Source organism: Chiloscyllium plagiosum, chromosome 36 (genome assembly GCF_004010195.1).
Source record: "Chiloscyllium plagiosum isolate BGI_BamShark_2017 chromosome 36, ASM401019v2, whole genome shotgun sequence".
NCBI lineage: Eukaryota > Metazoa > Chordata > Chondrichthyes > Orectolobiformes > Hemiscylliidae > Chiloscyllium > Chiloscyllium plagiosum.
In genome coordinates this window covers 4,765,645-4,791,027 of record NC_057745.1, presented here as the reverse complement: position 1 = coordinate 4,791,027, position 25,383 = coordinate 4,765,645, and the positions used below count along the sequence as shown (strand labels likewise).

The window sequence follows — 25,383 nt, the reverse complement described above, 5'->3', positions numbered from 1 at the left end:
GACCTTCCAAAGTGCATCACCTCGCATTTATCCAGGTTGAACTCCATCTGCCACCTCTCAGCCCATCTCTGCATCCTGTCAATGTCCCGCTGCAGCCTACAACAGCCCTCTATACTGTTAACGACACCTCCAACCTTTGTGTCGTCTGCAAACTTGCTGAGTCATCCTTCAATCCCCTCATCCAAGTCATTAATAAAAATTACAAACAGTAGAGGCCCAAGGACAGAGCCCTGTGGAACACCACTCACCACAGACTTTCAGGCAGAATATTTTCCTTCTACTACCACTCCCTGGATACAATTCTGTATCCAGGCAGCTAAGTTCCCCTGTATCCCATTCCTCCTGACCTTCTGAATGAGCCTACCATGGGGAACCTTATGGTTGTCCAGCTTCTATGCTGAATAGCATGTGGGACTGGGAGTAACCTGAAATTACTGGTTTGGAGGTCCTGCTTTTCAATTTCTTTCCAAACTCACCGAAATATCCCTTTCTATCTTAATCATTGGTGCCAACATCGACATCTTTCTCTGGCTGTTCACCTTGCCCCAGAAAAATTGCTTGCAGTTCTTCTGTGATATTTCTTGATCCTGGCTTCAGGGTCAATTCACCTGACAAAGGAGCAATGCTCCAAAAGCTTGTAATTTCAAATAAACCTGTTGGACTGTAACCTGGTGTCGCGTGATTTCTGACTTTGTTCCGTCCCATTCCAGCATCCACACTTCCAGATAATGGCACCAGGAAAGCAGTATACACAGAGTCACAATTATGACCACAGAAAAGCCTATCTGTTCCTCTAGCTGAAGAATTCCAGTGAATTCTGGTGTTTCACTGTTCTTCTCTCCTCCACTATGAGTTGCTCATGGTACCACTGACTGGGCTTTGACTATACCCTTCTCAAGAGCCACTATCGCAACCAGTATCCAAAGCAAAAAATCAGTTTGTGAGCGAGACCATCTCAGGGACTCGTGTACTACCTGCCTGATGCTTTTTGGATTCTTGGTCATCACCCATTCCTTATCTGTCTGAACACTGCTAAACCTCTGTGTGTCCGTCTCCCAAAACATGTCATGCATATAGTCCTCAGCTTCATGGATTCACAACAATGACTGCAGCCATCACTGGTACCCAGACACACCTTGGCTGATGTCTAGCTTTGGAGGACCCCAGTGGGAGGACTTTTATCTCTATCTTTCATTTGGGGCATTGGAGAGGGGAACTTGCTTGCAACCATCCTGTGATTAAGTAGGTTCACTGTGTGCCAGGCCACATGCAAGTTTTATGGCCTTAAGAAATCAGTTTTTCACAATTATTTTGACTAATTTGCTTTGCAGCAACTATTAACTATGGGGTCTTAGCATTTTATGGGTAGAACTGCTTAATTTGAATTTGTTGTTGTACTTCAGTCCCAGGCCCCTAATCTATTGGCATCTGTGCAGAAAGGAGAAGGCAGATCAGAAGATCTCTTTGTGGATGTGCTTCTGGGCCTGGCTAGATGCAAACAACCATGGAGAGGATTGTAACACCAAAGTATATGCCCCTGTTTTGTGGTTATGTCTGTAGTGATTGTAATGATGTCAGCCAGGTGGACGTCATTGAATATGAGTTCCCTGGTTGGGGGCTGTCAATCTGGTTCAATTAAAGAACCCTGCCTGAAAGATATAAACAAGAGTGTCAGAGTTTCTGTCCATTCTGAGAGCTGGATCAGTGTCAAGGACCCTCCATGTGTAAGTAAAGGGTGACTTGGTGACAGGATACTGGCAATGAGAGAAAAGCATGCGCCTGAAGAAATTTGCTCGCAACAGTTGTCTTTGAATTGGAGTAAGCAATTCTGGCATCATGCCATATTTGGCAAGCTTTGCTTGTTCGAAGACTGTGCCCAGTATGTGGAAAGAATGCGGTATTTTTTCCGGGCAAATGACATTGGGGCAGATGAAAAGTGACAGAACATTTTCCTGACTGCTTGTGGAACTGCAGCTTTTTCTGTTACTAGGAGCCAGCCTTTCCCTGAGGCACCACATACAAAATCCTTTCAAGTGTTGACAGATTAAGTTAAGGAATGTTATGACCGCAAGTCGCCTCAAATTCTGCGACTATCAGTTTTACTTGGCAATTCGAGATCCTATACCAGGGAACTTTGACAGATTAAGGATGCAATTTCAGTTCCAGTCTCTTATGAGAAGCAGCTGGTTCATTGCCACTGATTGATAGCTTGATAGGATGAAATGATTTGAGAAAGATTCACCTAGATTGGCTCAATATCTTTTAATTAGAAAATGGCTCCCTGAGTGATATCCTAATTAAATATCCAAAGGTTTCTCAGCAAGGTATAGAGACTATCAAAGGAGTCAAGGCCACCCTACGTGTTGAGTAGGAAGCAATTCTGCAAGGCCCACACAGAGCATTTGCCTTACAGGCAAAAATAGAGGCTGAAATCAAGGCTGGAAAGCAAAGCACACATCAAACCAGACCAGTCTGCAGAATGGGCAGCACCGGTTGTACCGACTGCGAAGCCTGATGTGTCAGTTCCCCTTTATGGGGATTTTAAACAAATGGTAAACCGCTTTTGGCAGCTGGACAAATACTCAATCCCACAACATAGAACATTTATATGCAAGCTAAGATAATAAGACATATGAGTGGAAGCAGGGCCATTCGTCCCATCGAGTCCACTCCACCATTTAATCATGGCGATGGGCGTTTCAATTCCAGTTACCCACACTCTCCCTGGCCCTTAATTTCTTGCGAGATCAAGAATTTATCAATCTCTGCCTTGAAGACACCCAACATCCCGGCCTCCACTGCATTCCGTGGCAATGAATTCCACACCCCCACCACTCTCTGGCTGAAGAAAGGTCTCCTCATTTCCATTCTAAATTGACCCCCTCTTATCTTAAGGCTATGCCCACGAGTCCTACTCTCCCCACCTAACAGAAACAACTTCCCAGCGTCCACCCTTTTTAAGCCAGGCGTTATCTTGTAAGTTTCTATTAGATCTCCCTTCAACATTCTAAATTCTAATGAATACAATCCTAGGATCCTCAGCTGAGGATGTTAGGCCTACCATTCCAGGGATCATCCATGTGAATCTCTACTGGACACGCTGCAGTGCCATTATGTCCTTCCTGAGGTTTGGGGCCCAAAATTGGACACAGTATTCTAAATGGGGCCTAACTAGAGCTTTATAAAGTCTCAGAAGCAGATTGTTGTTTTTATATTCCAATCCTCTTGAGATAAATGACAACATTACATTTGCTTTCTTAATCACAGACTCAACCTGCAAATCAACCTTTAGAGAATCCTGGACTAGCCTTTGTACTTCGGCTTTATGAATTTTCTCACTGTGTAGAAAATAGTCCATGCCTGTATTGTTTTTCCCAAAGTGCAAGACCTCGCACTTGCTCATGTTGAATTTCATCAGCCATTTCCTGGACCACTCTCCTAAACTGTCTAAATCTTTCTGCAGCTGCCCCATCTCCTCAGTACTGCCTGCCTGTCCACCTAACTTCGAATCATCAGCGAACTTCGCCAGAATGCTTCCTGTCCCTTCATCCAGATCATTAATATATAAAGTGAACAGCTGCGGCCCCAACACTGAACCCTGTGGGACACCACTTGTCACCAGCTGCCATTCTGAAAAAGAACCTTTTATCCCAACTCTCTGCCTTCTGTCAGACAGCCAATCTCCAATCCATGCCAGTAGCTCACCTCAAACACCATGGGCCCTCACCTCGCTCAGCAGCCTCCCATGTGGCACCTTATCAAAGGCCTTTTGTAAGTCTAGATAGATGACATCCATTGGGTTTTCCTGGTCTAACATACTTGTTACCTCTTCAAAGAATTCTAAAAGGTTTGTCAGGCACGACTCCCCTTACTAAATCTATGCTGACTTGTTCTAATCCCTGCATTTCCAAGAATTTAGAAATTTCATCCTTAACGATGGATTCTAGAATTGTACCTACAACTGAGGTTAGGCTAATCGGCCTATAATTTTCCATCCTCTGTCTTGATCTTTTCTTGAACAAGGGGGTTACAACAGGAATTTTCCAATCATCTGGGACTTTTCCTGACTCCAGTGATTTTTGAAAGGTCACAGTCAGCGCCTCCAGTATTTCCTCAGCTCCCTCTCTCAGAACCCTAGGATGTAGCCCATCAGGGCCAGAGATTTATCGATTTTTAGACCTTATAGCTTTTCTAGCACTTTCTCTTTTGTAATGGCTACCATACTCAACTCTGCCCTTTGACTCTCCTTAATATTTGGGATATTACCCATGTCTTCCACTGTGAAGACTGCCACAAAGTACTTAGTAAGTTCTTCAGCTATTTCCTTATCTCCCAACACTAGCCTTCCAGCATCAATTTGGAGGGGCCCAATTTTTACTTTTGCCTCTCATTTGTTTCTTATGTGTTGAAAGAAACTTTTACTATAATTTCTCATATTACTGGCTAGCCTACCTTCGTATTTGACCCTCTCCTTCCTTATTTCTCTCTTTGTTATCCTCTGTTTGTTTTTGTAGTCTTCCCAATCTTCTGATTTCCCAGTGCTCTTGGCCACTTTATAGGCTGTCTCTTTTTTTCTTTGATACATTTCCCGACTTCCTTTGTCAGCCATGGCTTTCTAACCCCTCCCTGGATAATCTTTCTTTTCTTTGGAATGAACCACAGTACTGTGTCCTCAATTACACCCAGAAACTCCTGTCATTGTTGCTGTACTGTCTTCCCTGCTAGGCTCTGCTTCCAGTCGATTTTCAAGGTAGACAGGGGATTGTCCTTCATGAAGTTGGATGATGGCCATGTGTAATTGCAATTGTGGCTAGATAAGGATTCCCAGACGTTTGCTACGATTAATACTCATAAAGGTTTGTATCAATATACGAGACTACCATTTGGTGCATCATCAGCCTGTGCAAATTTGCCGCAGCGGATGGATAACATTTTACAGGGTCGACCCCAAGTCACCATTTATCTAGTTGGTGTGCTAATAACAGGCAAGATCAGTAAGGAGCGCTTAGAGAACTTGGACATTGTCCTTACGTGTTGTTTATCCCATATGTGTGTACGCCTTAGAAGGGGATACAGAGTCGACAAGATAAGGTTACACCCATTGGAAGATAAAGTTATGACATTCAAAGGTGCTACAGATTTCACATCTGTATCAGAGCTTAGGTCTTTGCTTGAGGTGATGAACTTAAATGGAAAGTTCAGACATAACCTGGCCTGCATCCCGGCACCTTTGCACCAACTCATAAAAAAGGGGTCAGCCTTGAAAATGGTTGTATAACCAAGCCGTAGCTTTCAGGGAAGTGAAGAAACAGCTATTATCCTCTATGGTGTTGGCACATTATGATCCCAAGCAAGATCTTGTAATGCCATGCAGTGTCACCCTGTACAGCATTGGGGTAGTATTAGTTCATTGGTGGCCTAGTGGAGAGGAACACCCAATAGCGTATGCATCCAGGAGTTTGGCTAATGCAGAGCATAAGTACGCCCAGATAGATAAAGAAGTTTTTGTGATCATAGTTGGAGTCAGGAAGTTCCACCACTACCTTTATAGATGTAAATTTGTAATACGAACAGATCACAGATCTTTGCTAGGTCTACTTAAAGAGGACAGGGCAATGCCACCCATTGCTTCAGGCTGAATTCAGCATTGGGCTCTAATGCTTAATGTGTATAATTACTAGTGAGAACGCTGGGAGGCCAAGTGGCAAATGCTGATACATTGAGCCACCTCCTGCTGACAGACACCACCACTGGAAGAGTCTGTAGTGTTTTTCAATTTTCTGGACAAACTTCCAGTCATAGCTGACAATACCAGACTTTGGACACAGAAAGACCCAGTCCTGGCAAAACTGAAACAGCTTGTGGTGATGGGGAAAACTAAAGGGCCAACACAACCAGAATTAAAATCTTCTTAAAACCAATGGACCAGATCACCGTAGAAGATGCATATTATTTTGGGGAGCAAGATTGATTGTCCTGAACAAAGGTCACAGCCAGGTACAGGCTAAACTCCACTAGGGCCATCCATGGGTTTCCAAAATAGCTTCTGGCTAACGTCTTTGAGACTGGTGGCCAGGATTGGATGCTGACACAACTGCATTGATGGGGCAGTGCCCAGAGTGCTAACAAGGACAAAATATATTGCCAGCAGCAAGGTCAATTCCTGGAATGACGGGACTACCTTACGCTGAAAGACTGGAGCGACTGGGCTTGTCGCTTAGAAGACTGAGAGGGGATCTGATTGAGACATATAAGATTATTAAAGGATTGGACACTCTGGAGACAGGAAACATGTTTCTGCTGATGGGTGAGTGCCGAACCAGAGGACACAGCTTAAAAATATAGGGTAGACCATTTAGGACAGAGAGGAGGAGAAACCTCTTCACTCAGAGAGTGGTGGCTGTGTGGAATGCTCTGCCCCAAAGGGCTGTGGAGGCCCAGTCTCTGGATTCATTTAAGAAGGAGTTGGATAGAGCTCTCAAGGATGGTGGAATCAAGGGTTATGGAGATAAGGCAGGAACAGGATACTGATTAAGGATGATCAGCCATGATCCTATTGAATGATGGTGCAGGCTGGAAGGGCAGAATGTCCACATTGATAGGAATGGCCAGGTAAACCGTGGACTCTATTAAACTTCCAACTGTGCAGATCCTTTCATGGGCTCAATGCTCTTAGTCATTGTGGATGCCCACTCAAAATGGCTGGAGTTCATTTGACAAACATAGGGATGATGATTGAAAAACTGAGCGCATCTTTTGCAATAGGATTTCCAGAAGTGTTGGTCATAGATAATGGGCCATTGTTAATCAGCAGGAAATTTGAGTATTTCTTAAAGCCAAATGTATTTGTCATAAAAGGATAGCTCCATACCATCCATCAAGATAGTCTAGCGGAAAGAGAAGTCTAAACTTTGAAGGCAGACTTAAAGAAACAGCCTGTTTGATTACTGGACCACCTGTCATGCAACTACAAGGATAGCACCAGCAGAGTTGCTAACGGAGAGTTGACTCCATACCAACTTAAATCAGACCTTCCCAGACCTTGCAGTCAGCAGGGTAAAACAGCATCAGGAATGCCAATATCAGGCACGAGACTCCACTAAGAGAGGGAAACAGTTTGGTGCAGGAATGACAGATTTGGTCCCGCATGGGTAAAAGGCATGGTTGAAGTGAAGTCTGGTCCATTGCTGTATAAAGTTTGAGTAGTTACGACAGTCATGAACAAGCACATGGACCATATGAAAGCTGTAAACACGCAAATGGTATGGGAGCAAAACATGCTCAGCTCTTTGACTGCTTTTCTTACTGTTCCGGAATCCATGGGTTCGCCCTCTCCATCAAGCAATGAAGATATCTTGGAATCTGAGAAGGACATGGCAAACGTTGCTGCCTCAACGCCTTTGTTGCCAGAAGCGGATAATGAATTTTTTCTGAGACACTCCAGGTACAAGAGGTGCGCTACTGTCAATTATACACCATCCATATCAGAGGCAGAGTTGAGATACTTCAGCCGGTGCTAAAGTGACCCAGGAGAAAAGAACCAGCCTATGTCCTCCGAGTCGGATTGGGAGAGATGTAGTGATTGTCAGGAGGTCAGCCAGGTGGACCTCACAGAATATGAGTTCCCTGATTGGGGCTGTTAATCTGGTCAAATTAGGGAGCCATGGCTGACAGATATAACCAGGAGTATCAAATATCCTATTCTCTCTGAGGTGGCTCTGAGAGAGCTGGATCAGTGTTATGTATTCTCCATGTGTAAATAAAGGATGACTTGGTGACAGGATACTTGCCTCTGGAATTATTTCAATGTCTCGTCAGGTATCCATTGAGAGGGAGCATGTGGAGTCCACTAACAAGACACAAGCTTTTCATGATAGGTGAACACCACAAGGGACAAGATGAATTATCATCCAGCAAAGGCATTTCAGTTTAATTTTGATAAGTTTCTATTAACAGTTTAATATTTCCTTTTGTTCCAGTGTTCCATAAGACACATTTTATTAGTTTTCCTTTCAAATTAGGAAGAAAATGAAATTAATTTGACACTTTTCACATGCTTTTGATCACCAACGCACCTCAAGCCAATAAATTAGTTTTGGAATTTGTCAGTCAGTTGTTTTGCAGAAATATGGTATGTTCTATCTATGATCATCTTATCATTTTAGGGAATTTGTTTAAATTGGTAGCATTTCATCAGTTTCAGCTTTAGCAGTTGAATCACAATTGTTATGATTCTTCCACTGACAATTTTACAAATAAATTGTAACTTCACTGAACCTATTATTTTCTTCGTGCTGTGATTATTGAAGTCTACATCTACGCACACCTTTTTACTCCTCAGTTAACAATTCGGAGCCAGAAAGTGCTTCAACTTTTTCTCCTCTTAACTAGGTTGTTCAGGCAAGCTCTAGCGTTAGCCATCATCCTGCTAAGATCAGTTACAAATCAAACCTTTATTGTTCATAGTCTATCTTATTTATGTGTTTGGGACAGGAGGATTACCTGTCATTGTGAAGGAATATGAGGAAAAGGCAGGGACTTTGTCTTAAAAATATAGAGCTGCCAGCCAACAAACCTGGTCTGATTGGCTAAGTGCCTCTTTCCTCTGCACAACTTCGTGTTCTCACCTATCTGCCCTCAGATCCAGTTGGTGAGATGGCAGAGTCACTATCTGAAGCTTTTCAAAATTGCCTTTTTTAAAAAATACTAATTTTAATTCTCCTGGGGCTGGATGACCATAAGTATCTTTGTTTTTGCCAAAAAAAATCAAATAAAATATTTTCGAAGATGATTGGTCCTCAAAGCTTAGTACTTTCCACAGATTTTAATCATCTATTAAGTAGCTCTGGCTAAATATAGTGCAGAATTGCAAAAGTTCTATTGAGGAAAAGGGGACAGAGTTAATTAAAGCTCAAGGCTATAGCCAATACAGTATTTTCAATGAACTCAAAAGTTTGCTCCCATTCCAGAATGAAGTGTACATGTCATATCTTTACCATAGCCAATATGAGACTAACATCACTTTGTTGCTTTAAGGAAGTATGCAGCATTGCTTTCATAGTTTTAAATTAAGTCTTCCAAATGAACTATTGTCAGGGATATGTGCCTTCAAATATCTAATCTGATTGAATTATGAGATGTCTACAAATTACAATTGAAAATGGAAGAATAATTGCTGTTAAAATATGTTCATATTTTAGGAGGTGATACATATCAAGAGTACCTTACATTCTTTGTTACTTTGTCCATGAGGATGTTTCAGTTACTTATAAATGTACAGCTTCCCCAAATGGGATCATATGCATTTGAAGATTCCAAATAATTATTCACATTTTTATTTCAGAATTAGCAGCATAAGTAATTTTACAGTTCTTATTTAAAATATAATCATTGACTGTGGTCTTGAAAGAAGAGTAAGTGAACCATGTATAGAAAGGGTTAAAATTCTCTTGGCAAAACAATGCCAAAATGTAGCAGATGCCTGTAATACATAGCTATGGCCATAGTATTAACAACAGCTGTTCGACTAGAGGCCATCTAAATTAACATTTAGGGGCAGTAATAAACAAAATAACTGTCAGGCCTCTTTTGCAAGTGCCAGCTTTATGTAGATCAAAAGGTTAAAAAAATGCAAAAAGAAGCCTGTGTTAAAATTAACTTGGCAGCAACAAGACTCAAAATGATACATTACAATAAAGCCAGGGATATATGCCAAACATTCAGAATAAAGCAATGGTGCACCATCTTCCAGAGGTGCCAAAACACTGATGAAATTGTGGTCTGCTGTTAATTGCAGTTTGCAGTAACATTGGAAGTAGGGGAATGAGAAGAGTAAAGGTACTTGTGCCTTAGGGGAGGGTCATGAATTAATAATTGCCATGTGCCGGATGAGCCCTGTCATAGGAGCAGAAATGAGGAAGTTGCCTTGCAGAGGGCTATCAATCACTCACTGACCATAACTTCCAGTAATTAGTGTATTTTATGGTCACTTGCTTCAGTGGCTCGGAAGCACATATGCTCCAGTCGTGGCTAAACTTTGCTGAAGTAATATTCCAGAATGATTTATCTGCATGCTGCACTGGGATGTAACCCTATATTGGTTGGAGCTTAGAGCTTAGCTGCATGCAAACGGCAATAAGTGTTAGTTTAGATACATACAATTTACAGAGGTTGAGACCTCTATTCTATTATACTCAGCTGCAATTTCAGTTTATACAGTCGGGGTATGAGCAGATATTTGCTTTCCCTAGTTCCAAATATAATTCAGGACAACATTTGGTAAGTCAGTAGATTTATATTTTAATTACAGTGCAAAAGCACATATTTTAATTTATTTTTTTAAGTTGCATCAGTAATTTAATCATGAAGTCATTTTGATTGCGTAAAAGATATCAGTGGAGAGATTAGGAAATATTTCTTCCCAGCCACGATGGAGTATAGTGACCTGCTTCCCTCTGTGGTTCCAGACATGAAGCAAATGTGTCACTTCATCACTTTGTTACTTGCATTTGTGCTGATTCACAAGGGTGAAGATTCTACAGGTTATCAGCTAATGGCTGTTATACATTAAAAATTGAAGCCACTCACACGCAGCCCTTTCAAGGCTTTGCTCTTAAGCCCTGGATGGTTTCCTCAAGTGCAGCTGTGAACTAGCTGCTGAAGATTAAATTAATTTGTAATGCTTTCTTGTCTTCCCTCTGTAAATCCTGCACATTTAATAGAAGCACCACTTCAAGTTGTCTGTGTACTTTCTAAACTGTACCATGACCTTTTGTTGTCAAGTTAACCTCACAGCATCTTGTTTTCACTTCAGAGAAACAAAGGCTTTCAAATCCATTTGGATTTTACCACTCTGTAGGAAGATAAGAGAATTGATTTGGGATTAGGAATAAATCACATCACTACTCTGAAATATTAAATATGATACTTGGCTTGAGAGAAACTTCAACAGGCAATTTAATTCTGCTGTCTTATTATACTATTCTGTTTTTTCGATCATTTTACATCTAACAAGGTACGTTTCTAGAGCGTGGCAGATGCATACTGAATGTGAAACATTTATTTATTCACAGTTAGTAGTTTCTTGAGTGTGGATTTCATCTTGTAAACAATTTTTTTGCAAAATCCAGTTTCAAATAAAGATGAGCTAACTTGGAACTGTTTTTAGTGATGTTGATTGAGGGATAAATTTTGAACAGGACACTGGGAAATCTCCTCCACTCTTCTTCAAATAGTGCCATTTGAGAAAGTAATGCAATAATCTCTTTTGAAACTATTAAATTCATTTTTAAAATTGAACTGAAAGAATTACATAAAAAAGACTTGAGGTTTTAAAACATTTACTGTAAGAAACAAACTAAAATCACTTATCTGAACAGTACATTTTTAGACAATTTATGCATTAAACTACATATCTATACTTTCCCTCATTACTTATAGAAAAAAAGAAAAAAACTCTTCAGAGGACATTTAAATTGTCTCCAGTTTGCATTCATTTTCGCTGGATCCAATCCAAAGTAATTCTTAGCTCCCAAGACTTGCGTTCATTGTTTTTCTTTTCTAGCTTTGTAATGTTCAATCCCAGAACCGTCTTTCACCATGAAGGCTTTTTCTGGTGATATCTTCCTTTAACTGAAGCAAGGTAAATCTTACAGTCTCTTACGTTGTCACAGATTTAATCTTTGCAATCTAAGCATGAACAGCCCATCCACATTCCTGCTCAGTCAGTCTTAAAGATTTTCAGCCTCTCGCTGCACTCTTTCCCAGATCCTGGCAAACTACCTACATATAAGAGTTTTGGGGATATCCTAGCCTTATCATCTCAAAACCAGCAATGTGAATCAATGTGCCTTCTCTCCAGGTAAAACTGATGAATAGTTAATTTATTTTGAAATTAGATGGATAGTCTAATACATAACTGTTAATATCTTGACATGCTCAACATCTTCCTGGCACTTTGGAAACTAACAGTACAGCCACTGTGAAAATAGATGGTGCTGCCATTGTGTCCAAGTGCAAACACTTTACGTTTCTCCCAAGCATAACAACCCAGACTTCCCTTTAATCTTTTGCAGACTTCATAACTGGTCACTCGACCCATTTTCATTAATTAAAGACAGTCCCAAAACATAACTATCTTATAAAATTGTAGCACCAGACATACTTGAATTAGCATCTTCTTCAAAAGGTAGGACAGAAATATGCAAGATAATTAAAGAAAAGTGCATGCTCCACATTTCATTTTCATTTTAACAAATCCATCTCTCAAGGAGAATAGATGGAGAATAGAGACTAAATGTGATCTTGACCAGGATTAGTCAGGGTGAGATAGGAATGTTTAATTAACAGGAAATGTCGAAATATAGGTGCCCAATTTAAAGTCACGTATTCTATCCTTATTTTATAAATTTCTATCGTAAATTAATTTTGACCACATTTACAATAAAAATTGCTCACTTGCCAGATTGTATTTGTAGCCTCCTGCCAGTGCAGCTGTTGTATTGCCACCTAATAGGAAAATTTAACATCAGTAATTTCCATTATAATTTTGACATAGAAATTTATAATGCATTGCACATCAACGTCGTGTATCTTTACATACAGTGTAGGGATATTTGACATTGAACAGTATAACATGTAAGGAATTTTGAAGCCAACTCAAAAGCCCACAGCATTCTTTATTCAGGATTTGAAAAAAGAATGAGAGAAACCAAAGCACCTTTTCCCATGAGGTAGGTTATTAGGATGAATAAAACTCTTGTATTTCCTCGTTGCTGTTACAATGTGAAGGATTGACAGAGGCCTATGATTAACTATAACCATGCAACACAGGTTGAACTAATGAGTGCAAGTGGTGTGAAAAAGAAGCGTGCTGTTGACTGGCTTATGTACTTGATAAAAAACAAAGATTTGTTGTTCACGTTTTATTGGGCTGTTGGAAATGCCCAACATACCTTGTGTATAATGAATTATTTCAGAAGTGAACCTGCATGTTGTTGAAGGCAAAAAAGACCACTTTGATCACAGATAAAACCAATAATGAACTAAATGAAGAATTGATTTACTTGTGTGTGGTAATTGAGGGAGTAATACTGGCCAAGATACTCTGAAAACTACCAACTTTAGTGATCCACCTGAGTAAGAACACAGGCAACCTTCCCATTATCATCTCACACCTATGCTATAATAATGTTATTAGATTGGTGACTGAAGGTTTTCAGTTTGTGCATCTGTGTGTAAAATCAGTATTACAATTATAGATTTTGCCTGAATATGGATTATGTCTTGAGAGCATTTTGACCTATGAATTAGAGGATAATATTGGTTTCAGATATCATTATAGAACCAGTTTTTAACAGACACACAATTTGCAACATTCAAAAGTCCAGACTTCCTTAATACCTTGACTGGTTAAAAATATATGTAACTCAGTTATGCAGACTTAGTTTGATTTTCAGTTTGCATCACCTTGCCTGATTTTTCAGATTAGGTGCAATAATGATAGTATGGTTGACCTCAATAACCCTTAATAGGGAACATTAGTCAGGAATCTTACTTTCTATTATCTAAATTGTCTGTGAGAGTTATGTGACGAGAGAATTATTGTATTCTATCAACCATTGAATACTCTAATAGCACTCACTTTCTAGATTTAGATATGAACAAATACTGAAGAATACCAGACAGTATTCACCTCTTGTCAAATTGCCTCCAACAGAAGTTAAATAGCTTCGAGAGAAAGAAGAGGGCAGAACTGGCAAAAACGTGGACTTCAGCATAATTATCGCTCTACCTTCAATGTGCACACATAACTATATACATTGGTTAAGCTAATAATATTATTTCTGGTCATGCACTGAATTTTATGGAGCCTGTGAGAACGTATGGAGAGGTAGGAATGGTTTCCAGAAAATCAACATGGAGAGCAGATGTGGTTTGTGCCTTGCCTTGCCATTTCTGTGGCATTTTATCGGAAGCAGAAAATGTGGAGTATGTCCAGCCCAGAGGCCAATGTGTCACTTAAGTGGCCAAATAAAGGCCTTTTCTGCCACCACTGGCATTTTACTAGCAGCAGGTGGTTCTCTGTCCTGTGATGAGACAACCTTTTTAAACTTTAGTGGTCTAGGCTTTGAGTGTCAAGTGAGTTTGAATCCAAATGTAGCCTTCGGAAGTAATAGACACTCCTTCACCAACAAATCTGATTTCATTCTTTAACCATGCCCCACTGCACACCTCATCTCCTTCTCATCTCCCTTCTCTCTCTAATCCCTCCATTCCCTTCACTCCCTTCACTCTCCTAGGGCTTGCTTGACTTGCCCCACAGACCACCACCCCACTTACTTTGATCCAAGAATGGCACTCATTCAGCTTCTTCAGCTGGTGCCATCCCAGCACTCGCCACCATTCTTGCTATTGGGATTGAATTGCTAACCGTCCTCTGATTAGTTGCCAATTCTCGGAGGTGTGATATTGTCTATTAAAGGGATGGGAACCCCATCAACATCTCATCAGCGTCTGTGAGCTGGAGTATAAAGCTGGGACAACAGAAAAGGAGTGTGGTAAGGTTTGCCTCCGTTTTCTAGCCCATTATTCAGGGCATTGCCACTTTTTCAAAATTCAACCATACATTCACTTGTGAAAAATAAGATAATGGAATGTTGTGAACAGTTTTGGTCCACTGATCTAATGAAAGATATATTGGCATTGGAAGCAGGTCAAAAAAGGTTCACCACATTGATCCCTGGCCCTGGTATGGAAGAGCTGTTTTGAGGAGAAGTCGAATAGGTTTGGCCTGTACTGCATATCAGAAATGAGAAGAATGAGAAGCAACAATGTTAAAATATACAATATTCTTGGGGGCTTGACAGGGTAAATGCAGAGTGGTTGTTCCGCCATGTGGGAGAGTATTGGGCCAGAGAACATAATCTAATGTAAAAGGCAGAGGTGAGGAGGACCCTCTTCTCAGAGGGTCATGAATCTATGGAATTCTTTACTTCAGCGGACTGTAAAGCTTGAGTCATTCAGCATATTTAAGGCTGAGATAGACTTTTAATCAAGGGAATCAAATGTTTTGGGGCAAAGAAAGGAAAGGGGAGTTGAAGATTTAGATCAACCATGATCTCACTGAATAGCAGAGCAGACTTGATGGGCCAAATGGCCTATAACAGATGCTCCCACATCTGATGATCTTTTTACTTATGCAGTTATGATCTTAGAAGTATACAGTAGCAAAGTGTTTGTTATGTGATTCTTGTATAATACCATAATGCATTCTAGTTAGGTATTCATATTCCCAGAAAATAATCTGTAGTAAAAATGTTTTAATGATGTTGTAGGAAGCCTCCCTTACCCACTTGCAAAAAAACAGATAAAACTTGCACAGTTCGTATGTAACACCAAAAAAATGTATTCATGTGTCTGCAAAAGCTGTGATTTGGATTCAGAAGCGGAACGGTGGTTGATAATTTTCATCAGGGCTGCATCCTTCTGGAGATACAGCTTCTTTCAACCCCTGGTGATACTGAAACAGGGAAAATTAAGAAGGACATTAGAGCTTCATTAAATCTGAAGCACATATAGTACAGTGAGATATCTGCAGGCAATTTTGTAGAAGATTACATGCCATGCTCTGTGTTCCCTTTTCTTTTAAAATAGAGCAGTGTAGGAATTGATTCATGATTAAAATAAAATCCAATATTAGACGTGTGATTAAATTACTTTTCTAAAAAAAGTTTTGCATTTTAAATGTGTTTTTAAAAATAAAATTACATAGTGTTAATTTCATTTGTGACTTTTGATGATAGGATTCAAACTCTTGTCTTACAGTGAGATTATGCCCCACATGCAGATCCATAACTAGACAAATATTATTTCCTTTTACAGCTTGCTCTTGGGAGGTTTCCATATCCTCAGGTAAGATTGTTCATTACTGGCTTTTGCCACTGTGACATTCATCCCTATGTATGAAGGTGCAAGGGAGCAATCCTGAAAGTTTGTTCCACGTACACACAAAGCTGCAGAGTTAAATTGAAATATGCTATCCAGGCAGTGGTTTGGAAACCATTTTTTAATCCTCCCATCTCTTGCCCCAACAGCACTCTCTCTCTGTCTTCTACCCCCACCCCCCTCAGTGGTCTATATAAACTGAACACTATCTGGCTCATCTGATTTAAAAGTCTTGTCGGCCTACATTCTTTGAGCATCCATTAACTTATTATTATGCAAATAAGATTTGTATTACACATACAAATATATGCATGGTAAAATTATGTGTGAGTGTCACAAGAGTGAACAACTCAGATTTGCTCCTCTTGCTGATTTTTTTTTCAGTTTGCTCTCAAAGTTTTTGCAAATTGTGACAATAACTCTTGTTTCTATTTTTGAAGGATTTCCAATGATTGTTTCATATTGGACAGCTAAGTTGGTTGATGAAAGCCTGCATATTAACTAAATGTTACATTTGAATAAATATTACATTTCTGATTTGCTAGTGCAAACGTAAGAGATTTTGCTTTTCTTTTCATAAAAGGGAAGGAGGGGGAAAAAAAATGACTGACTTGTCTTAGCTGTGAACCAGGCCGGGTTAATAAATTACATTGAAATGACCCGAAGTAAAAATAACTTCTGTGCAAATAGTGCCCCTGGTATTGTAAAGCTTTGAATGTTTTCACACCCCATTAATTTATTACTTCTCTTTCTTCATCTTTAAATTTCATTTTTTTTAAATTCAGACTCCCTGCTGCAGTAGTGATTTTCATCTTGTTGTTAATTTTCCCTGCTCCATATGGAGCTCCAGACATTTCACCTGGAGGCTGTACTAGATTTTGCTGTAGTGATCGCACTTCCGGAGGCCAAAACTGTCAGTTAAGGTTCCTGGTGCATCTGTCTGCACCAGGCATTTTTTGCTGGCACTGAGTGTGAATAACAAATTGGATGCACCTGAGATTTGGATGATTAGTGTGTTTGTGTATCAGTGCTATGTATGTACTCCTTGTAAGCAGATAGCTCTGGGGGGGCCTAAATAGCCGCCATAGGTGGAACTGTACTCAAACCTTACATTTTGGCTTCCCCGAGCACGCTGTAAACATCCCTCACATTAAAAGGCTTGAAATATTTCATCCTGCTTTGTCATTGATTAGAAAAGAGTCTTTAATTTCATTTCACCCCATGTTGTGATTAATTTGCATTCTTTGTCAGAAGTTAATGAAGTTTTTTACGGTTCACACTGAAAATCCTTGAAGACATCTTATTTGATCTTCTGTTTATACAACCGCCGGCAGATGCTGTTTTGATTGATAGCAGGCTTTCGTTCCCCAAGTTATTTTAAGCAACTGCTCTGTTTTGAATACAATATAAAGCTACTTTATTTTTCCCTTTTCCTCATTGGGGAAAAAATTAACAGGAATTTATGCTAAAAATTGACACTAGCCTCTGGGAGGTTAGACCCCTCTGTTGCTGCTTAAAATGTTTTTGGTCTTTATGTAGCTCTAATTTATTGTAAAGTAAAAGTTTGCTGAGTAGATGTCGAGTACTAATTGGAGTCAATGCAGGACAGTCCCTGAAGCAGCATGTACCAGAGTTTCTTCCTTTTTTTTTGCATATAATCCATATTATTGACACTATTTGCCATGAACATTTTTATTCAGATGCAGACAACTCATCAAGGATTTAAATGCTTGTTTGACTTGGAAGCTCCACTTACAAATTTAAAAATTGTTTTTTTTTAATTGACACCTAGAATTTTAAACAAATTCTTATTTAACCAGTTCCTTTAGAATGAATGTTTATTATAATTGGAAATTCAATTATAATAGTTTGACAAACTAATTCATTGTAATATAATGTTAACAAATATCATGAATTTTTAAACTGTAAAGCTCTGTTTCAGAAGGGAAACTGATTGCTTCAGGTGCGAAACACTAAAAGATGTTGCTAGGGTGATTGAGCTAACACTTCAATATTAGCACAAGTTCTTACCAGTTTATTAGTTTGTCTAAAATTACACTTCTTGCCAGTTATAGTTTGCCTATGTATATTATGTGACACTTCATAAGTGTATTGACTTTAGAAATAAATAGAGGCCTAGGGGATGAATGCAAGGATGTTATGATGAACCTTCATAGTAGTTTGGCCTCAGCTGGATACCAGTTTTCATTTATGAACACCACACTTTAGGAAGGATTTGAAGGCTTTAGAGATGGTACAAAAAGATTCGCAAGACTGTTCCCAAGGATGATGGACTTCAGTTGCTGAGATACATTGGAAAAATGGGAGTTGTTCTCCTTGGATAAGAGAAGGTTGTGAGGAGATTTGATAGAATAGTTTAAAACCATGTGGAACCTAGACCAAATAGATGTAAAGGGAACTGTTCCATTTGGCAGAATGGTGAAGAACCAAGAGTCACAGATTTAAAATCATGAACAAAAATAAAAGTAAAATGAGGAAAAACGTTTTTTGCAGTGAGTGTTACAGATCTGGAATGTACTGACTATGAAGGGGATGGATAGAAAAGGGTTTTGAAAGGAAATGGTAAATGGTTAAAGAGAAAATTTTCAAGGTTCCAAGAAAAGCATGGAGGCAGTAGATCCAGTTCAGTTGCTCTTGCAAAGAACCAACATAAATATTACGGTCCAAATTAACCTCCCTCTGTGCTGAGATGTAACCGTGCCATGACTGACCACTTTGGAAACAACTGCATTTAAAGGCATATTAGCACCAAAGGTTGCTGTTTAAAACAATCCTTTTCTGATGCCTGAGAAATCAAAGGAGACACAACTTAAGACATTGAAAGAAAAGACTAGAAGTATTAGAAACTGACATAAAAAGTAACTATTTAATAATAGTCTGTCAACCTATCTTTTTTCTGTAAACTGAAAAATGTACTGCGTTGGTAAGTCCCCTTCATGGTGAATCACATAACCTATCAAGCCCTAGACTAGCTTTCAGGTAACCAAATAAAACCTGCTTGTCCTGTGTCACAAAAGCTGAAATATTATCTGAACTTTACCACATATGTTTGTAGGATTGTTTTTAAATTGTAAAACACAGTCAATATAAATAAATATCAATTAAAATTAAAATTACTGGAAAACTGAATATTAAAGTCAAGTTTTAATCTAATCAGAAGTTAATCTAATCAGTTATGAAGTTTCTTCCATTGAATCTCAGATGTATATGATTTCCTTTTAAAAAAAAAGCTGAAACATAGTCCGTTACTTTTCAAGGTTGTTACAAATATTTGGAGTTAAAGCACATGAAAATAGGTTCTGATTAGTACTGGTCACAGTGAGGCATTGTGGAGATTAAGTTTTTTTGTTTGGGAGGTGAAATATTTTTAAATAATAGAAATAAATTGAATTTTATTGACAAATCAATCAGTTTTTGCATGTCTGAACTGCATATAAAACAAATATCCAGTGTTCAGTTTGTATGAGAACTTTGGTTTCCTGAATGTGACCAAAATGTCACCCTTTAGTGACACCACAAAAGAGAATGATGTTACTCTCTACTGTTGTATGAAGTTTGGATTAGTCTGTTCTATTGCCAAACTAACCTTATCATTTTACAAGTCCCTCACGGTCCAATTTTCCCAGTCTGTTTTCAGTTACATAAACGATTTGCATTCAGACAAGTACAAATGGACTTGAGTCAATTTTTCAACATTTACTTCTCTCAAACTCAAAAATAATAACTAGATTGTAAGGAAAGATCAGGCCAGTTGCTTTTGGTGTGGATCTTCATCAATGTACTAATCTTAAATTATTGAAAGGCATTTAGTGCCCAAGTTCCTCTCTGAATAAGAGGAACATTTAATATACACTTTACAGTTGTCACTTCAATTTAGAAATCTTTTGTGGGGTATGGGAATTTGTGCTGTGCCATCAATAACAGAATCATAAACTGATATATAAAACAAAATATTTAATGTACAGAGAAAATTATTCTTTGAGCACCTTTCACACACACTTGGACAAGATGCAAGTAAAGGTATACCTTTTGATAAGCAATTACTTTCTCACCTCAATTTAAAAGTCTCTTTCTTTTGCAACTCTTTTTGTGTCTCTATAGATCATGCTGTTATGTTTGGTTCCTTTGATTCTTACTCCTAAGCTTCAGATCATAAAATTTTGCAAATAGGTTATTCAACCCACCAAAACTGTACTCCTTTTTTTAACATTAACCAGGCAGAGTGTATTATGGCACATTATCAGCTTAGGAGAATCAAGAGATAAGTTCAGCAAGGTACTGTTGATGGGTTGTTCATAATTAGAGAATAGTAGGAATAGTGTTGATGGAACATATTACTGTATAAACAGACGAAGGCCTTTTAATATACTTTTTCAACTCTGTATGAAGATAAATCATGGTTTTGCACAATGATGCAAGTTTGGCTGATTTTCTGGCAGCATCTTGATTCAATTCACAATTGGAAGAGGGAAAAATAAAAACAAATGGGATTCCAGTTTTGTTTATTTTGCAATAACTCTTCAACCGTTTCTTTAGTGTCAGAATTGTAAAACTGATAGATTTAGCAGGTTTTTGTGTATACTTTGTATTGCATCAATTTTTAGATCAAAGTAGATGTCAATAAACAAAGTTCTTCCACATTATGTAAACTTGGCTTTAAGTGTAACTATGTAATTCTTTCTTTCATTCATTGGCATTTCTTTTAAAAACATCATCTTATTGTTTGAGTTATTTTGCATAAAGCATTTTTAACCTCAGAAAAGGACATCTTCTGTTGATGTCAGTATATGGTTAGCTTATGAGAATAGCTAAGTCCACTTCTTTTGGGTGTGAATAAAGGACACTGAAAGAGTCATGGCATAGAAACAGATCCTTCGGCCCAACTCTTCCATGTTGACCAGGTTTTTTAAACGGAACCAGTCCCATTTGCCAACGTTTAGCTGAGTGAAGTGTATAGTTTCCATTTTGTAACTTTCAGGTACCTATGTACAGTGCACCTTCTGTGTTGGCACTTAAGAGCAATTTTGCAAAATTACTGGCAGATATTCCAAGAACACTTGCAATGGTTTAAACATATAACCATTTGTATACCATGGACAAACCAATTTGGAATTGCCTACTGCTTTAGCAAATAACACAATAATAATAACAATACAGTACATCTAATACAATTAACTGCCCATTGTTTTTGAGGTTGGTTTATATTTGTAGTTTTTCTTTCCTCACCTTGCATCCTGTCAAGCCCTCCTACATCACATGCATTTCTCATTACGGAAGATGGATGCATAGCCTGCTACGTACACATGCTAATATCTCTTTAATTGTTTGGAGCCTGGTTTGATGTTTCATTTTAATTCTTCTTTTGACTGTAAAGAGTATCATACTTCCTACACTTGATTTTCTATTCTCTGATACTTCCATTCATTTCCCTGCCTCTCAATTTGCCTGATCTGAATAAACACTTTAATGTTGTGAACCATGGGGCTAAACCTATTCCTGATGTTATCTATGAATACTTTGAGCTACCTTTACCATAAGGTTTTAACTCTATGTGCTGGCATGCCAGAATTTCCAATGTATTTTGTATTCTAGGCTAGCCATTTTAATTTAACTTCAGACACTCTTGAGAGCCAGGTAATATTTAACCTATCAGAAGCTATAGAGGTGCAAATAGAATATATTATTACTGTCCTGCAGAGATAAATAAGACAAGTGTGTTTCAAAAGTATTATTTCCAATTCAGTATCCTCTCTACTGTCCCACTGTCACCTTTTCCAGTGTTTCTTTTATTTGTAATTTGCATTATTTTATCATTCAGTCAATCTTAGTTGATTCCTTTCCAATTTTCAGAATTAGGAGCACATTCTTTTATCCAATCAAATGAGGGCCTGCTATAGTCAGCAGACAGGTTAAATTTGATATTGGTAGATCCAATAGCTGCAGGTTTCATTTAGAGAAGCCAATTGATGTTAATCCACCATCCAAGTTATTTATTGCATTGTATTTGTTATTCTTTCCTCATCCTTTGGTTCTTTCACATTAAATGGATTTTCTAGAAATGTGATTGGCGAGTCAATCTATTCCAAACAGATGCTGTTGTTGTTATTAAGCATTTGAAGCTATTTGGTGAGATGTTTATTTCATATTTTTCCCTTGTAGAGATGTCCCTTAGAGATGTCCTTTCCTCTCTCGGTTATTTCCGAGAATGCAAGTCACAGAAGGAGAAAATATCATCCTTTAAGTGGGGAAGTTAATGGAAATGATTTTTCTTTTTGTTCTTATTCATTCATGTGATAAGAGAATTAGTGACAAGGCCAGTATATATTGTCTATTCCCAATTGTCTTTGAGAAAGTGCCATCTTGAACTGCTACATTCCATACAGTGAAGGTACGGCGCGCATTGCTGTTAGTTAGAGAATTCTAGTATTTTGACCCAGTTTGATAAAGGGATGGTAATGTATGGTGCTTGACTTGGAGGGGAACTTAGCAGTGGTGATGATGTTTGCAGGGATCAAATACTTTTTAATATACAAATCATTTCTTGTTAGTTTTTCCAACAGAGGATGGAACAGTGAATGCTTTAAAAGATAACAATTCAATTTTTTTTTGCTTCGAGATCTTGTCTATTTTAGACCCCTCCTTCCTCTATCCCTGATCAGCAGGTCAGTTTTGACTGCATATCAGCAAAAATCCCTTAGTAAATTAGAGCAATCAAATTCACTTATCAAATTTAAACTGGAATTATAACCTGAGTGCTAGAGTCTAGGCTCTGAAGAGCTGCAAGACATTTAATACTCAATTTTAATCCTTTTCTTTAAAAAAGAAAGGTTACTTTATTGCTTCGTGAACATGCATTAAGCTCAAGTTAAATATGTGGAGTTGAGCAATCTTGAGAAATGCTGTGCTATTTAAGTGCCAATCATATTCCTATAATATATAAAACCTCACATGCAGCCTATGAAAAGCTTTGTCATCCAAATAATTAGAGAGCACTCCAATATCTGTTTTTGAAGAACGTACCGACACTGGTCTGAAAAGCAGTGAATTTTCACTAGGTGATAAAAATATTAGAGATAAAAATTTGTCAACTGATATGGGAAGATCTGACCTGGGTCACTGGTAAATCTCTCCAAGAAGAGCTTAAGGGCAAGTCATAATTCCAGTGTGGAAGAGAAAGATGAAAGCTATAGCTGGTTTCTTCTGTAAGTTACGTTTTGAGGTGGGTGAATCCATTTTACTTCTCTGATTGTGCTTTTGATAATAATGTAAAAGGGAGAGTGGAAGGTCTACACAGCCACTTTCCGTCAAAAAGCATTGTCATGGCAACTGAAATAGAAAAAAGTACTGATAGTGAAAGTCATCCTTTTTTCTTCATTCACTTTAACCAGAGGCATTGATTAAATGGTGAACTGCCACGGGAAAACTGGTAAAGTGCTCAATCTACAGATACAATTCATTGAAACTAAGACAGAAAGATGATAAAAAGTGAAAACTGCAAATGCTGGAGATATGAAATGAAAGCAGAAGATGTTGTAATCCACCATCGTCTACAAAGTTAAAGAATGCATTGTAATTGTGGAGGGGCAAAGGGTCTTTGTCAGAACCTTTTCACTTTATAGATGCTGACGGATTTCTTTTGGAGGATGCAGGTTTACAAGTTTCCTAACAGCAGATATGTGACTTCTTTCACTTCAAGACTTGTCCATATTTTCTCCCCATTTGTTACAAGAAATAGTCAAACCAATCTACAAACAGACGGCAATTTTTTTCTCAGTTTAAATCAGGGTTGTGTCTGAAGCAATTAACTCATTCCCTGCTGAAAGTAAATACTTCACATACATGACAAGTGGTTGTGCTTCAAAGTATTTATTAGGTTGTGGATTTACTTTAGATAGTCTAAGAAAATGATGAGATACTATATGTAAGTTCTTACCTTTTCATATCATTCTACAGCATATGTGGCAAATTACATTTTGAATGTTTTTTTCAATAATTAGCTTGCTCTTTCTGGTTTCAAAGAAACATTGTTACAGAGTCTTATGTACACACGTATATTTTAAAAATCTAAGCTTTGTGATATGTTAATACTATGCTGTGTATTTCCTACACAGAATAGTATTCTTGGTTCTGATTATCATTTTTGCACTTAAACTGGCAGGTGCTAAGATCTGGGGAAGTTCTGAATGAAGTGGTAGGTTCCCAAGTACAGTTTTGACATTTTTGTGCTATCAACAAGCTACCTGTTTCTTTCCCCACCACCATCTTTGTTTGCCTCTCTTCCTTCAATGGCCAAGTTCTGGGTTCTCATAGCAGTTTTCCAGCATCTGCTTCACATCTGCTTGTTGCTGTTTTGGAATGCTTTAATTCAGCAAAGGCGTTGTTCCTGATTTATGACAAAGTGGTGAGGGATTGAATAACGTCAAGTTTTTAACAGTAAAGGTAACAATGAAAAGGTTCAATTGAATCTGGGACCAATGATCATTTTGTTTCAGTGGCACAGATGATGGACCCTCTCATTTTGTTTTTTTTTGGGATGGGACTTTAGTTATTAGTGCAAGGTTGAAATCAATCTGTCGCAGTGATATTGTAATATGAGCATGTTATTTAAATATTTCCCCAACATGGAAAATTAAAAACTGAATGTAATATTGGCATATATATCAGACACTGATTTAAAAATAACTTGAACTGCTCCATTAACTCTTTCCAGTCGATGCATAAAGTGTGATCATTATTAAGAAGTTGGAGGTGTGATTTTTGTGACATTCAATTTTCAATGTACTAAGAGGTGCAAATTAAACTGTCTTTCTAAACACAGCTAATTATTTTCATTTGTGGGAATGCTATACACTAAAACAGTCCTGTTTGATTTAAAAGTATTTAGATTTTCTGTAGGACAGAATACAAAATTCTGAAGCAGAAATTGTGTCTAAATCTGTTCTGGTGTGTTAAACATGGTGCCTTTTTTGACAGATGCAGCAAGAGGGTATCTCTTTTCTCCTCTCCCCAATTCATCTTCTCCAAGATGTATTGCTTTTGTGTTTTTGAATTTCCCCTAAAATTCTGCAATTTTTTAGAAGTTAACTTTGTAATTGTCATCACTTTATTAGACGCTGCATTTTGTGTAAAACTGAGTAATTGCATAGGCACACACTTGCCCTGCATTCATACATGCAATGAGTAAAATGACTCAATAAATTAATTAACACTTAATCAGACATCGTAAGTGTTCTCCCTGACTTGTTTGAGAGCGGTGTTCACCAAAAGTATGGTTATTCAAAGTCCAATTGCATTGTTTGTAACTGTTGCCACAAAATTAAGTATCTTCCCCATGTTTTGTGAAGGATTATCCGGTAAATAGATTTCCCCTGCCTTTTCTCCCATTCCTGTTTTCTTACCTAGTCACAGGAAATGGCT

General features: G+C 38.3%; 1 long non-coding RNA gene across 3 annotated transcripts in view; it reads left to right on the top strand.

The window, feature by feature from the left end:
• The first annotated feature begins 12,751 nt into the window (after positions 1-12,751).
• The window catches only part of LOC122540901, a 36,055-nt gene continuing 23,423 nt past the window's right edge, over positions 12,752-25,383 (top strand). The window contains exons 1-3 of one of the 3 annotated variants that reach the window (XR_006309450.1): positions 12,752-14,558; positions 15,883-15,912; positions 16,386-24,157. This is a non-coding gene — a long non-coding RNA (uncharacterized LOC122540901). The other 2 variants (XR_006309451.1, XR_006309449.1) reach the window with 2 other exon arrangements.